The following is a 15,494-nucleotide window of genomic DNA, read 5'->3' on the forward strand; positions in this document are numbered from 1 at the left end:
TTGCATGCAAATGGACCTTCCATGGGATTCCTATAGAGAGCGGAGAGACAGCAGTCCTGCTCATCTTTGATGGATACAGATTTAACAAATGTAAATCCTAGACATGAAAAGGAGCACTTCAACACAAATTATACCAAATGGGCCACTGAGGGATGTTTTTCTTTCAAAATTCTGAAACTAATGAGCACTCGCCGATCCTGTTTGACGCTTCAACTGTGAGCTCGAAACATTGACGATATCCATTGACAATATCGATTGCACTAATAGCCTGAGGCTGACCTTGACACCAACCCCTGTCCCCAGAATAACTACACCTAAGCCTTTCAGACATTGGCTTTCATGTATTTTTCATGGTTTGCCATTGTTTGATGTTAACAAGGGCCATTAGGCACTATTTTTGTTTATAATTCTTCGCTGCATTCTAGAACATAACACTTTCTTTGCGTGTTTTTTTAATTATAGGAGACTGCAGGTAACAAAGTGTAGAGCAAAATATTGTTTTATGCAAAGGACTGTATTTCTTCATCATAAGGTCGCTTTGCCCATATTTACTTCTTCGACTGCCGAACAGTCTAAAAGCTCATTCATAAATGTAGTCAAAAGACTAATGTTAAACAACAAACCAAGTCCTAATCCCCTACACTCAACCCAGTAACATAGTCCATGGGATATTTGTGTGTACCCTGCCGGTCAGCATTTGAACCGACTGTAGTTTGATGAGTAGATGGGTAACAATACCAAAGGCTATTTGCTGAACAATGATTTGTCAAACTCTTGAATGTAGACATGCTATACAAATGGTTTTCTGACTATGGTAGTCTTTTCAAAATGATCATTTTGTAGAAATGAAAAAGCAGAAAAATTGAGGTATCTTGTTGTATTCAGTTGTGGCAGTGGAGAGGGACCAAATGATTTCTCAGTTTACAGGAAGTCAGTAGCCAATGGCGTAGCAAGGTCAGGTGGTACCCGTTGCAGAAAATGTGTCACCCCACCCACATTGAAATTATTAAAATAAGGAAAAAAAAGATAGTTACGCATATTTTTGCCATTTTGTCACCACCCTCAGTGCCATTTTGTCAACACCCCCTCCCCCAGATTGATGACACCAGTGGCGGCCCGCACCCACCGCACCCCCCTTCCTACGCCACTGTCATTAGCATTGTAGCTCAGCATGTCTACCATCCAATTAACATGTGCTGAGTAAGTCTGGCGAGGCAAAGACAAGAACGATGTGAAGAGAGGAATTTAATTTATTATAAATGTATCCAATCAAGGACTGCTTTATGTGGTAATAGTTAATTTAAAATGGACAGATGCTCGGTTGTCGACCTCAGTACGTGAAGGGCTGTGTTGAACCAAGGGATTACGCTCATGATATAACATAGAATTTACAGAGTTGCACCACACATACCACAGCTTTTTTCCCAGTGTTGAATTAGTTAAAAATTAGCTTGAACAATGGAATCCCTGGTGAAGAAGTTCAAATACAGTACAGCACTATTCTATTCTTAGGCAAACTTCCAAGGCACATCTCATGAAAAATAAGTATGAATCTGTAATAGGCAATTAGCAGTGATGTCACTGGGATTGGCATTCCCAACCATATCATAGCATTCACTTTATTTGGATTTTGCCAATATTGAAATGATTGGTGAGATACAAATGTTATTCTCCATCTCTTTTTATATGTTTGTTTTTATGGCACGAAAGATTAATTATATTTGCATACCGCATCGGATAGATAAAAAAAAATGATCGCTCAACAATCTGAAAAAAGAATTTGGATTTCATTTTTACTTTTTGTAAATTACTTGCTTGTTTCTCACACGTGAAAGGTCAACTGAGCTTAGAAATGACTCAACGTTTGCTACTATGTAGATATTTCTAAAAACCACTATTTTCAGCGGAAGATTGAATGATGCCAGGTCTATTGCTTTAAGAGATCATGGTTTAGAGTTCATGCGTTGAAGTCATGCTGTTGGTTAGCCACTGCCAAAGAACAGAAACTCAACCCACTGGAGACAGTCTCAGCGTTCTAAGCATGTTTCCATGGATTATGCTCTTTCTAGAATTTATGGCGATAGTTCCGTCACTACTTATTTCAGGGAGATTGTGTTGCTTGTTATGCTTTAAGGGAGAAGTGAATAAATAAATCCATCTCGGAGCTGGCAGTGAATGTTAGTAGAAGAAGGTATAAACATAGGAGTTTGCTCAACATCTCGTTTAAACTACCGCACACATGCTGGAAAGTGTAGAAAATGACTCACTAGGATTGTTTTGATGTTTTAATATACATCATTCAGGAACTCTAATGGTTGTGGCGTGACTAGATGTGTACACCGATGAAAGTGAGCGAGTGTTCCTTACAAAATGTTCACTTTGAACTTTCGACAGAGTAAAAGCCTCAAAGACCACAGTGTGCTCTGGGAAAGAGGAACAAAGCAAAACCAAAGGTGGTGATGGATGGAGCGTTGACAATACAAGCACTCACCCCCAGTCAACTGATCTGGGTTTAATCCATCACCGTTCTTTAGCCCACTCTACCACCCGAGTTCAGACATGGCCATATGCAAATCAGTCTGACCCTGTGCCTCATGGGAACAGTCCAGCCCGAACCGCCAAGCCATGCCTTCCCTGGACCGGAAACAAGCATCCGAGGACCGGTTTCTGGCATTACAGCCCTCTTCAGCCCGGCTTGCTTGAATCCAGTGGCAAAGTGAGCAAGGGACTCACGTCTGAGCATACCCTGCCAACTTATGGCGAACAAAGCAAAACCAAAGGTGGTGATGGATGGAGCGTTGACAATACAAGCACTCACCCCCAGTCAACTGATCTGGGTTTAATCCATCACCGTTCTTTAGCCCACTCTACCACCCGAGTTCAGACATGGCCATATGCAAATCAGTCTGACCCTGTGCCTCATGGGAACAGTCCAGCCCGAACCGCCAAGCCATTGGCAGTTCGGGCTGGACTGTTCCCATAAGGCACAGGGTCAGACTGATTTGCATATAGCCATGTCTGAACTGGGGTGGCTGAGTGAACTAAAGAATGGTGATGGATTAAACCCAGATCAGTTGACTGGGGGTGAGCGTTTGATTTATACAAACGCTCCGTCCATCATCCCCTTTTGTATCGCTGGGAAAGAGGAACGGCATGCCTGCACAAAGCCTGATGTTGCAACAATGTACAAGCAAATGTTCTGCGATAAATCTGCATATTGAGGACACTGCTCGAGTGACTGCCTCAGCAAACGACGAGAACAGAGCAGCGAGAACATACCAACTCTCGGCACCAGAGTTCCAGCAAGCACACCGCGTGACGTGCATTCAGGCCTCCAGTGGGAGTGTCTGGTGTGGTTTACACGTCCTCATTTATTTTAAGTTATCCTTTGTAGCGTTGTAGCGCACACTGCAGTGCTGGTTCATCCATCCATAACAGAGAACCAAAGTAAGCAGCAGAGTTGACTACATTATGTGATAAGGAAAGTCAAATCGGGCAGCATGTTATGCAATTGAAGGAAAATTATGCAACACATTCTGTGGCATTCTTGTCTGTTTTAACATGTTACCACATCGAAGTAACTAACTTTTTTTGTGTTTCATGTGATATATTTTTTATTGAGTTATATTTTAAAAACCTTTTGGTGTATCCATTCATTGAAGAAATGTGTAAGTGAACAATGCAAAACAGTGTTTCAGAACCTCCTATTATGTACAGAACTATCTATGGAAGATTATAAACTATTGTAATCCACAATGTCGGTGGCCAAATGTTATTGTATACTGTACAGCACACTGATGTCCTCAGGTCAAGTATGCGCTATAAAAAACTCTCAAATAAATATTCATCAATACAATACTGCTATTTACAACAGTGCTAAAATGCACATTGGTTTCTTAAGAAAGTAAACTGCACGCTTTTAGTAGATTCTATTCAAAGTATTATTCATCCACAATTGATAAATGTACCTTTCATTGAAACATAGGAACACCATTTTATTAACACTGTCCTTTCTAGCTTTCCGGCAAAAAACAAACCAACGTGTACACAGCTCTTATACTCCACACATTCCAGCTGTGTTCTAAAACTGGTCTTCAGTTTTGCTTTTACACTATATTGACATAACAGGGTTTCACTTCACACTAGGACTTGCGCTACAGGGAATATTCTCTTTCAATAAGGAGGCCTTCAGAAAAGTAAGGCATATTTATATATGTTTTGTGCATGTCTCTTTAAAAGGCATTTTAGGATTGAAGAAACTGAAGTATCTTTGATAAACCTCTAGAAATTTGTACTACTTTAAGAACAAGATCTGTAACGTAAACATACATTTGAAAGAATGGTTAAACAAAACATTTTCAGGACTTAAGAAGGAGGCATACTTTCTAACCTCTTTGATGTTCCTGTGTTTAATTAAAATTTTAGATCGAGTATGGGCAGCCCATGCGCTGCGAGACATGCTGTATTCGGTGTATGGGCTATCGGGGACTTTGGACACGCCCACCGCTTTTGGTTGATTAGTTGGGCTGTTTCCTTTTCTCTAGTTGGTTAATATTGTGCATCTGTCCCGCCTTTCAGTGGCTGGTTCCCTCCAGCGGATATCACCAATTGATTGTTTCGGTTGGCCAGCTCTGGCTATCTCTTGACTCCATGCTCAAACGCCCTCCCATCACGCACACATGTAACGTTCATCTATGTCATTATCTGCAGGGGGAACATTTAGGCTCTTTTCTACAGGCCACTGGCCTGCTGAAGAACATCATCCCGGAGGTAAGATCAAGATTAAGCAAGCATTTGCAATCGTTTTACTGAAAGTTAGAGCTATTAGTATTTCAAATAATAATGCAACACCAAAAGCTCAAACTTTCATTAGTGTGAGACCTATTGCATTGCAAATGGTTGTTTTAATTCCTGCTACAGACAAAAGCCCTTCCCCTCCAGTCCAGCAACTAGACATACCAATTCTCAGGGCAAAACTGTCACATCTTCAACTGCCTGAAAACAGAAAGACTAGAGGAAGACTTCTGAAACGTTTATGGACGCATTGCACCTCATATGCAGCAACTTTTATATGTTTGAGCAAGTAACCTTTTTTTTTTTTAAGCTGAAAATTGTTCAGCAGTCGTTAGATTGTATGACAAAGGCGGCAAATGTATGTTTTACGTGGAAAATGCTGAATCTGCGCATGGCTGTAGGTTTGAAGTGCTAAAGGAGATTTGTAGAGAAGGAGCATGTGTAAAGGGAGATGTGACGAGGAACAGAGGAGTGGAGAAAATCGCATCAGCATGCAGAGAAGAGCAAAGTGGATTACGAGAATGGAGCGAACAAAAGAAGAACTCCCACCACTCAGGGAACGCTTCCACATACCTTGTTGTTTGCATATCTCTGAGAAGGCCAACCTAAGGGACAGGAATGAGTAACTGAGAAAGACAAGGGAGATGCTGGGAAGTGCAAACTACATCTGGAGAGGGGGATGAGAGAGGTGGATAATAATAATAGGTCACTGATAATCTTTATTGTCCTTAGTAGATTAAATCGTCGTCATAATTATTACTCATGAGGTGAACCCACATCTGAAATCAGTTGAATCCAGAGGGGTACTTCCTGTAAATACCAAGCCTCAGAAGGCCAGTACAACAGGGCAGGTAACAAGGACATAATGGACTAAAGATAATGAAGATTATCGATGAGAAACGGGCACATTATCCCAATGTCCTCATCGCAGTCATTGCTCATGAGGTATACCAAAGCCACAAATGGACTTCTGACAGTAAATGAAGAATCAAAATCAAAGTGGTTTTCTGTGAAAAAGAAACAAACTCTTATTAGACTTCTATTCTTTCACAACTGACAAGACATTTAGATCAAAAGAATTCTCTCGAAAAACCCACACCCTTGATTTTATAATTTTTTAGCAAACTTGATTTGTAGCCCATATTGCTGATCTACAAATTTCACCTAAGGAAGATCACTTGATTTCTGCCCAAGATGTAGAAATATTCCCGGTGGATCTACATTGAATTCCTTCCGAAGGAGGCAACCAAGCCAGATAGTAGGCCAAAAGAATGGCGTCACGTATCCATCTACTAATGGAAATGTTAGAAGCTTTGTGCCTCTGCCAATTCACACCAAATTTTTAAAAAATAAATCATAAGTTCTAAAAGTCTTAGTTCTGTCTAGCTAAACTGGCACTGCTCTCTTAACATCAAACAAATGCCAATGGTCATCTTTGTCATTTTAAGGTACAGGAAAAAGGTAAAGGAAACAAAATCTCCTGGTCAAAGTGAAATTTAGAGGCAATTTTGGGAGGAAAGACAGGATTTGGTCTTAACAAAATGCTATCTTCAAGGGTTTGCAAACATGGAGCTTTGTATAATAATGACCCTAACTCTCAAATTCTTTTAGCAGAAGTGAAGTCTTGCCAACGGGACTAAGAAGACACACGACTCCATGTGGGTCTGAATACGAAGACATTGTCTTGCTGTTGATTGATCACCGGAAATCAACCGGATTACTGAAGCTATCTTTAGGGAGAAAGACCATTCCCAGGTCTGTGTGAAACTGAGCACCGATGAAAATTGGGGAGAGGATGTAGCCTTACGGCTAGAGCGGGTGGCCTCGAAGCTGGGGAACCAGGTTCGAATCTCAGCATCAACGCTCAACATCCTGTTATCTGGGCAAATCACTTAATCTACCCCTGCCTAACAAAAATTAATGTGTCCATCTGTCACGAAACTGATGCTCATGTAAAGAGCTCTGATACCTGATATCTCCAGGTCTAGTTCGCACCATATACAACTTTTTTTTAAAACTTCTTTCCAGAATCTATTTGATATTTCTGAAGATTTAGGAGGAGACCATGTTGATTGAGACTGTCCAGAATGATCTCCCATCCCCGAAGGGTCTCCTCCCTGGATGAAGCCTTGAGCATACATTTGTACAAATAAGGGTAAATTATCAATCCTTTCAAGTGGAGGAGTGTCACTAAGGGGGCCATCATCTTGGTTCATATGCTCAGGCTGATCTTATCCCTAAAACACCTGGAACTGGAAGTGGTGATCCCAAATGCAGAATCTGAGGAATGTCTGGTGATTGATGTTCATAGGAATGGGGAGATATGCATCCTGCAAAGACCGTGTAATCAAGTAGTCTCCTCTTAACATCTGCAGGATAATACTCTGCAGAGTCTCTGTCTTGAATGGGATCTCGTTGATTCATCTGTTTATCCTCTCAAGTTTGATGATCAACCGAAGGCTCTGGGACAAGAAACACAAAGGAATAACAACCCATCCCCCATTTGTCCTTGGAAACCGTCATTATGGTATTTTTTAGAAGTAAGGTCTGTACTTCTGACCAAATGGCATTCTTTTTGACAGAATGTGTAGGACATGGAGTAATTATGGACCAGATGTAGGTAATCCAAATTTACCGATTCTAAAATACCAAATTTTACCGAATCGGTATTTTAGAATCTGTAAATGGTAGGTAGATAAAAATTCGGTAAAAAATACAGATTCGGTAAAAATCGGAATCGGACATTCGGAATTTACCGTATCGGTATTTACCGAATCGGTATTTACCGAATCGGTATTTACCGAATCGGTATTTCCCATTCATTCTAATGGGCCGAATCGGAAAGCAAACAAAAGTGAAACTTATGTAGGCAGCCAATCAGGTGCTACCACCCTCCCCCTCCATACCAGGAAGTGGCTACACAGGAAGCTGCAACTAATTAGAAGCTTCTGGAGAGGCAGTTGGAGCAGAGAGTCCCTGAGCAGCAGAAAGAGTTTTGTGCACTTTTAAATCTGAAAAATGGCAAGCAGCAAAGACAAAGAGCAGCCAGAGAGGAGGAGGAATCTGAAATTCAGCAGCATGGAGATGCATGTCCTTGTTGAGGAGGTCTTGAAGGTGCATCAAAAACTGTTTGGCAGGCAGTCCCTCACTGTGGCAGAATCTGCCAAAAGGAAACTCTGGCTGGACATACTTGACAAAGTAAATGCAGTTGGAGTGACTACCAGAGACACAGAGGCCCTGAAAAAGAGGTTCTACGACCTCAGGAGCCAAACAAAAAAACAATTGGCTGAACACCACAAGCAGGCAACCAAAACTGGTGGAGGGAAGAACCCAGCACCCCCCTTACTAACCTGGAGGAGATGGTGGCCTCAACCATAGAACCTTACAGCGTCTGCGGACTGGGAGAAGTAGACAGCTCAGCCAGAGCTCCAAGCAGAAAAGGTAAGATGCATGCACAGCATTCCCCCCACACCATCATCCTTACCTTTACCCTGTGTGTCTAAGTGAACCCCAGTCCAGTACTTCTAGCACTATACAGGAGCAATGCATCATGGGACATGTAGTCAGGAAGTGAAAGACCATGTCATACAGCACAGCAACCAGCAAGTTAGGGAAATGATTGCAGACAGAATAAAGCGAAAGTGAAAAAGATTTAATTGTAGTGACTGTGAGACAGTAGCACTTAGCTAATGTACGCTCATATGTCCACAGGTGACACATCTCGCAGGCGTTCCCAGGAGACTGAAGGCACGGCACCAGAGAGGGATGAGAGTCAGGAGCCAGGTCCAAGTGCACAGAATGTATCACAGGACACAGGTGCACCAAGTAGCCATCCTCCTTAACAAGACACAGAAAATGCTCCAGAGTTGCAGGCGTCCCCAGAACGATCACAATCTCCTCTGTTGCTGTCATCACCAGAAATGCCAGCATCACTGCATGAGACAACACTTGCATCACAACCAAGCAGGAGGCTTGTTGTAGCCCCACTATTGGTAATGGAGTCAGCAGCAGGTGACATGGAGGGGGAAGACACACACACCTTGCCTGTGGATGGTAGCTCTGCCACACTGCAGTCCAGTGCAGAAGTGGGCCATACTGGTGAAAGACGCCGCAGAGTCCAAGAAAGCAGTGCAGCTGGAGGTGTGGAAGGTTCAAGTGTGTTCCGTGGCCTGGAGGGGAGCATGGTAAAAATTCAGAGGATGCAGGGAAAAGTCATCATGTCTTGCCAACGCCAAATGAGGAACTTGAACAACAACATGGGAGACATAGGAAAGGGCATCAGGGAACTAGTAGATGTCAACAAAGAGATGGCTGCAGGGATACGTGAAATGTCACAATCGGTGCAGCTTCTGTGCACCAAACTAGGCAATGAATTTGCATCAAGGCGCTAGGAAAGGCAGCGTGCGCATCAACAAAATAAAGCCATTAACCGCCTGGCCACAGCCACATCCCTGCTATGCATGCACGAGAGACTAACCCAAAACATTAATGAGGTCACTAGGGGCATGGCCAGGATGACCAGTGCTCTTGAGGCACTGTTAAATTTACAAACAGCACAAACTGCTGCTGTAGATGTGGCAGAGAGTGAAGAGAGCACAAGTAGGAACAGCATGGCAAGCTCCCTTGTCGCAGAGACAAGGAGGAGTAGCAGGCGCCATGCTGAGGCTACAGCCCAAACGCAAAGTGAGCACAGTGAGCACCATACAACTGGCACTGGTAAGCGTGGATGCAAATGATTATTTTAGTTCATGGGGAAGTGACCCAGGACTCACATTATCGAATGTAAATAATTTGTGCTGCACATTTGTGCTTTAGAAACCTACGTAATGACACAATTACACTACTTTGGGTGCATACTACACCTGTCTGTGTCTCTTTACTTACTTTAAAAAAGTTGCGTGTGATCTCTTCCCGTCTGTGTCTGTCATCAGTTGGTGTGGCAACTCCAGCTGTGTGTGGTTCAGGCACTGGTTGCTCGTCATCATGGTCCTCATAATCAGAGATATCAACTTCGGTGCCCTTCTTAACCGCAAGGTTGTGCAACATTGCACAGGCTGCAATCATCTTGCAGCAGGTGACTGGTGTGTACTGGCGGGCCCCTCCACTTTTATGTAGGTAGCGAAACCTGCTCTTCCACAGACCAAAGGTGCGCTCCACAATGTTTCTGGTAGATTTGTGTGCCCTGTTGTATCTCCTCTGGCTGGGTGTTGAAGGGTTGAGGTAGGGTGTGAGGATGAAGGACCAGAGGGCATATGCACTGTCCCCTATTTGTAACAAGAAAAAACATTACTCACATGCACACAAACACATCCATCTACAATATGTATCAAGGGAGTTTCACAGTGTATTACCTAGCAAGTATCCTTCGCCAAATTCCCCCGCTGTCAGGCGTGCGTAGATCCCACTGTTTTGGAAGATATATGAGTCATGGGTACTCCCGGGAAATTTGGCTACTATGTCCGTGATAATGTACTTGGAATCACAAATCACCTGTACATTTATGGTGTGGGTGGACTTCCTGTTCCTATAAATGTACTCTGTGGCAGCAGGTGGACATATTGGTATGTGGGTGCCATCAATACAGCCAATGATGTTGGGGAAATGCGCCATCTGATAAAAGTCTGTCTTGGTCCTGAGCAGTTCTGCATGCATTGCAGGGAAGCTGATGTAGTAATGCATTCTCTGCAACATGGCATCTAGGAATTTCTTAAAGAAACGGGACAGGCAGCTCTGGGACACCCCACCTACCGCAGCAACCACACTCTGGTAACTCCCAGATGCAAGCAGGTGTAGGCTGCACAGCACCTGCACATGGGGTGGGATGGCGTGCGCCCTTGGGGTTGGATGGTCCAACAGTGGGTGGTGGTCCCTGATAAGGTCCAGGATGGTTTGGGGGTCTTGCCCTGTAACCTTTGTAGGATCTCTGGCTCAGTTAGCTGGAATAGGGTGGTCCTCTGCCTGTACACCTGCTCCTCCCTCCTCCAGACCCTCTCTCCATCGGCCTGTAGCCGTAGCCGCCTCGCAATCATGTAGAATGCCGCCATTCTGGTGAAACTGTTGCATTTTGGGGCCTTTTTTATAGCCTGCATCTGGTTACCACCTAATTTCAATCCATGGTAAATACCGACTCTTAAATACCGAATTTAATGCATTTCGGTATTTCAGAGGTTACCTACATCTCAATAGTCAGTTTTTTCCATTCCTTAATTTCCGAATGGGTAAATTTACCGATTCGGTAAATTACCGATTCGGAAACTTTACCGATTCGGAATATTTACAGATTCTGTAAATTTACCGAATCGGAAACTTTACCAATTCGGTAAATTTACCGATTTGGATGTTTTTGGGTCCCCTACATCTCAAAAGCCAAATACAGGTCGGTAAAGGCAGAAATTCTGTATTTTCGGACTTTACCGACCGGTATTTGGTTACCTACATCTGGCCCTATGTTCTCAATTACTGGAGAAAGGAAAACAAATTTGATCTCATATCCTTTCTTGATAATTTCTAAAACCCAAGTGTCGGAAGTAGAATTTTCTGAGGCTGAGCAGAACAGCTTTAACATTCCCCCAACAAGAACAGCACCGTTCTCCGCATACTCAGGAGCGCTGATGTTTAACCTGAGAGGAGGATTTGAAATTCTAATCTACCAAATTTTTAAAACCCACGTCTTTTTGTCCCTTGGAGTATCCATACTGGATTTTCTAGAACTTTGCAGAAACAGACACTTCCAAGAGGCTTGAGATGTTTTGGGGGAATAGAAGTGAGTGGCCTTCTTGAAACCTGAAGACTGTTTCTTTTTCTTAAAGAGTTTGTGAAGATTGTCCTCTAGTTCAGTCCCAAAGAGAGGTACACCCTCAAAAGGTAAACGAAAAGCTGCTGATTTCTAAGAAGCAGCTGTTCGCCAATCTAAAAAAAAAGGATTCCTTCTAGGTGCCACATTAGCTCCTTCCAATAATGCTGATATCGGACTTCACCGAAAGCTAAATCAGAGAGGAACTCTACCTGTTTCTCAATAGTCTAAAGTAAAGAAGAGCATGCAGTTTCTTCCTGAACCGCTCTAAATAACTCCTTTATGCCACAAAGAAGTGATTGGCTTGTATAAGCTGCATAAATTCCTCTTCGTATAGCCAGGTGAGCAGCTGCATAGCTTTTCTTATGGTCCAGGTCCACTTTCTTGTCAGATTTATCTTTGAATATACTCTCCTCCGTGATGGAAGTGTTGTAAACGTATCTAGGACCCTATTTAAATATTCCCGATTTATGCCCTTATTTGGTTTTATCAAATCATATCCTTATAAAGGCATAAGAATCATACCCATATTAAGTCATAGCCAATGCAGTCCAAATACGGCAAGGCTACTCCCTCAGACTCCTAGAAAGCACAACGCGTTCTTAAACAAACCAAGCCTCCAGCCGCCCGGGAATTCCCCCTGCTTCTGTATTGATTTGTCCTAGAACTCCTGGAGTCCTGAAAGAACTGCGGAGAAAGGGGAAGCGGCTGCCACCAAAGACCTGCTTTGGTATGACTCCTGTATCAGCCTCAAAAGAGGGCTGCCACGGGGCACAAAAGTTCGAGGACAGAAAAACATCAAGGGATTAATTAAACACCACCCACCGGAGGGTTTTGATTAGCCCATGCACCATGACTACAGGATCCAGCATGCCGAGAAGTTAACGCCCACTTGAGGGACAACCCACCAGAGTAATAAGATTAAGGCAATTGCTGTAAGAAGGTGCACAGGCAAAGGTGTGGGCTTACCTTTGAAAAAGTTCGAGTGAGAACAAAACGCGTCAGGACTGCCATCACCCAAGCGATTTTAATAAATTACTGCCGAGAACTGAATGAAGAGCGACTCCAATTCTTCAATTCTTTGGAGAGATGATATAATGTTTGTCGGTGTGGTTCAGCCGCGGGAGTGACGCACAGTCAGAGAGAGCGCCTAGACTTCCCCGACAGGAACCTACAGTGTTTTTTCGTAAAGGCGGAGAAAAGGGAAGCGGCTGCCACCAAAGACCTGCTTTGGCATGACTCCTGTATCAGCCTCAAAAGAGGGCTGCCACGGGACACAAAAGTTCGAGGACAGAAAAACATCAAGGGATTAATTAAACACCACCCACCGGAGGGTTTTGATTAGCCCATGCACCATGACTACAGGATCCAGCATGCCGAGAAGTTAACGCCCACTTGAGGGACAACCCACCAGAGTAATAAGATTAAGGCAATTGCTGTAAGAAGATGCACAGGCAAAGGTGTGGGCTTACCTTTGAAAAAGTTCGAGTGAGAACAAAACGCGTCAGGACTGCCATCACCCAAGCGATTTTAATAAATTACTGCAGAGAACTGAGTGAAGAGCGACTCCAATTCTTCAATTCTTTGGAGAGATGATATAATGTTTGTCGGCGTGGTTCAGCCGCGGGAGTGACGCACAGTCAGAGAGAGCGCCTAGACTTCCCCGACAGGAACCTACAGTGTTTTTTCGTAAAGGCGGAGAAAGGGGAAGCCCCTGCCACCAAAGACCTGCTTTGGTATGACTCCTGTATCAGCCTCAAAAGAGGGCTGCCACGGGACATAAAAGTTCGAGGACAGAAAAACATCAAGGGATTAATTAAACACCACCCACCGGAGGGTTTTGATTAGCTCATGCACTATGACTACAGGATCCAGCATGCCGAGAAGTTAACGCCCACTTGAGGGACAACCCACCAGAGTAATAAGATTAAGGCAATTGCTGTAAGAAGGTGCACAAGCAAAGGTGTGGGCTTACCTTTGAAAAAGTTCGAGTGAGAACAAAACGCGTCAGAACTGCCATCACCCAAGCGATTTTAATAAATTACTGCCGAGAACCGAGTGAAGTGCGACTCCAATTCTTCAATTCTTTGGAGAGATGATATAATAAATATACCAGCATCTGCCCTAGCAAAACACACTGTGGTTTGGAGCAGATCGGCTATCTACTTACCCGACGCCCTGCTGTAGCAAGTGCAGAAGGAAGCCGACCCTCCCATTGACGCACTGAGAGAGACGCTGTCTTTTCTCCTGCTGAGAAATCCAGCTCCAGCGTTTCCCTGTCACCCTTGCGGGTTGCTGGGAGATCAAGTCCTGAGAGAGAGATACAAGACCTCCTTCATTCTATAACTAAGGTACGGAGCTGATTAGACCCTTAGAGAATTTTTGATTCAGATTCTTGGCAGAAACTATCTTAACTCAAACTGCAGCTCACTTACTCCTTCCCACGTACTAGGCTTAGGTTAGGTACACCGGGGTAGGCGTATCTTAGAAGCACCAGTTGAGTACGTTTAGTCATGATTTTATCATTGTATATATTTTATCCATTTTAAACACCGTATGGCTTAGAAACCATACCTTGCTTTTACAGTATTATTTTATAATACTCCTTTTACTGTACGCACTTTACTTTATGACAAGTATTGCGATTGTAGCAATTCACTTCTCTTGCATGAGAAAGAAGACTGTTCAATAAAAAACCTCTTTTATTGAAAACGCCCGTCTCTCTGTTTGAAACTAAGCATGCACGATTGACTGAGTAAAATAGTTATCTATTGTTTCCGCGACTCTGGAAGTATACTTCCTTATTCTTGAGGGAGCAAAGTTGTCATGTTTATGCGGTTGTCAGAAACGAATCCCTTCTTGTGAATTCGAGAAAGTTTCTAGTGACCTCTGAGCTAGCTGGCATAAACAATTAAGTCTAACATATTCAATAGAGACCTAGTCGACCTAAGTCCTATGTCTAAACTATCGTTTATGTTATTCCAATGCGCAGAGCCTATTGGGAATATAGGAACTACACTACAGAAGAACCAAGCTGGTTACCACCCAATCTCCCATATTTATTTCAGAAACATTTTTGACCAGGTCCTCAGGTTGATAAGAGTCTAGACATGAATCTTGGTACTTAAAGTTTGTCCGAATCCTTCTATTCTCAAACGTTCATCACTTGCTGGTGTATAGGAAGGCCAGTAGATGGAGGTGTAATAAGCTGCTGTAACACTGCATCAGAAGTAGACAGTGTTTCTTCAGCAGGAAACCCCATATTTAGACTGACTCTTGAAAGGACCTCAGGCATACTCTCCTTAGCCACATTTTTGACCTTCTGTTTACATGATGGCTTCCCCATTTCGTCTTCTGAATATAACCCAGACAAATAGGAGTCAAGAGGAAGAAAGGTTTAAAGAGGGATGAAAACCAGCCATAGTTTCCAATACAATTTTCCTGATCATTTTATCAAAATCCTTCTCCTTTTCTCTAGAGCATAGGTCTTCAAACTGGGGGGCCGCAGCATCCCTTCAGGGGGTGCGCACTTCACCCCACCACTTTACCTTTTATTGTGGCTTCCAGGCCCTTCTATTGTGGCTTGCAGGCTCGAGTCGTGTATCTCAGCCCGGGCTGCTGCAGCTCCAGCTGCTGGGGTCTCGGCTGAGTGTCTGGAATAACAGGTCTTAGGCGCAACAATTTCGAGGGGGAGGGTAATTCTTCCAGCAATAGGCAGAGTGGAGCTGTAGGGGCTCTAAGAAGGGGTGAAATAACAACAAAGCCTCGTTAACATGTAAATGGTCTTTTAAAGACCTGTGAAGTATTCAGGTGCTGCTTGCAGCTCAAAAAACTGTCTGTGTGTGTGCCCAGGAAGTTGTCTCAGCCCCAGCTGACACACACAACTGGGGCGGGGAGTTATAAATAA

The 15,494-nt window shown here is 43.5% G+C and overlaps 1 long non-coding RNA gene across 1 annotated transcript; it reads right to left on the reverse strand.

Annotated features, from left to right (window-relative positions):
• Positions 1–8,677: 8,677 nt before the first annotated feature.
• Positions 8,678–15,237, reverse strand: LOC144826205 (uncharacterized). The gene is made up of 3 exons (XR_013609708.1): positions 15,136–15,237; positions 9,679–10,058; positions 8,678–8,963 (listed from the first exon to the last, which is right to left on the reverse strand). It is a non-coding gene; the product is annotated as an uncharacterized LOC144826205 (long non-coding RNA).
• Between the last annotated feature and the right edge of the window lie 257 nt (positions 15,238–15,494).

The sequence above is a fragment of the Lissotriton helveticus genome, chromosome 3_2, assembly GCF_964261635.1.
Source record: "Lissotriton helveticus chromosome 3_2, aLisHel1.1, whole genome shotgun sequence".
Classification (NCBI taxonomy): Eukaryota; Metazoa; Chordata; class Amphibia; order Caudata; family Salamandridae; genus Lissotriton; species Lissotriton helveticus.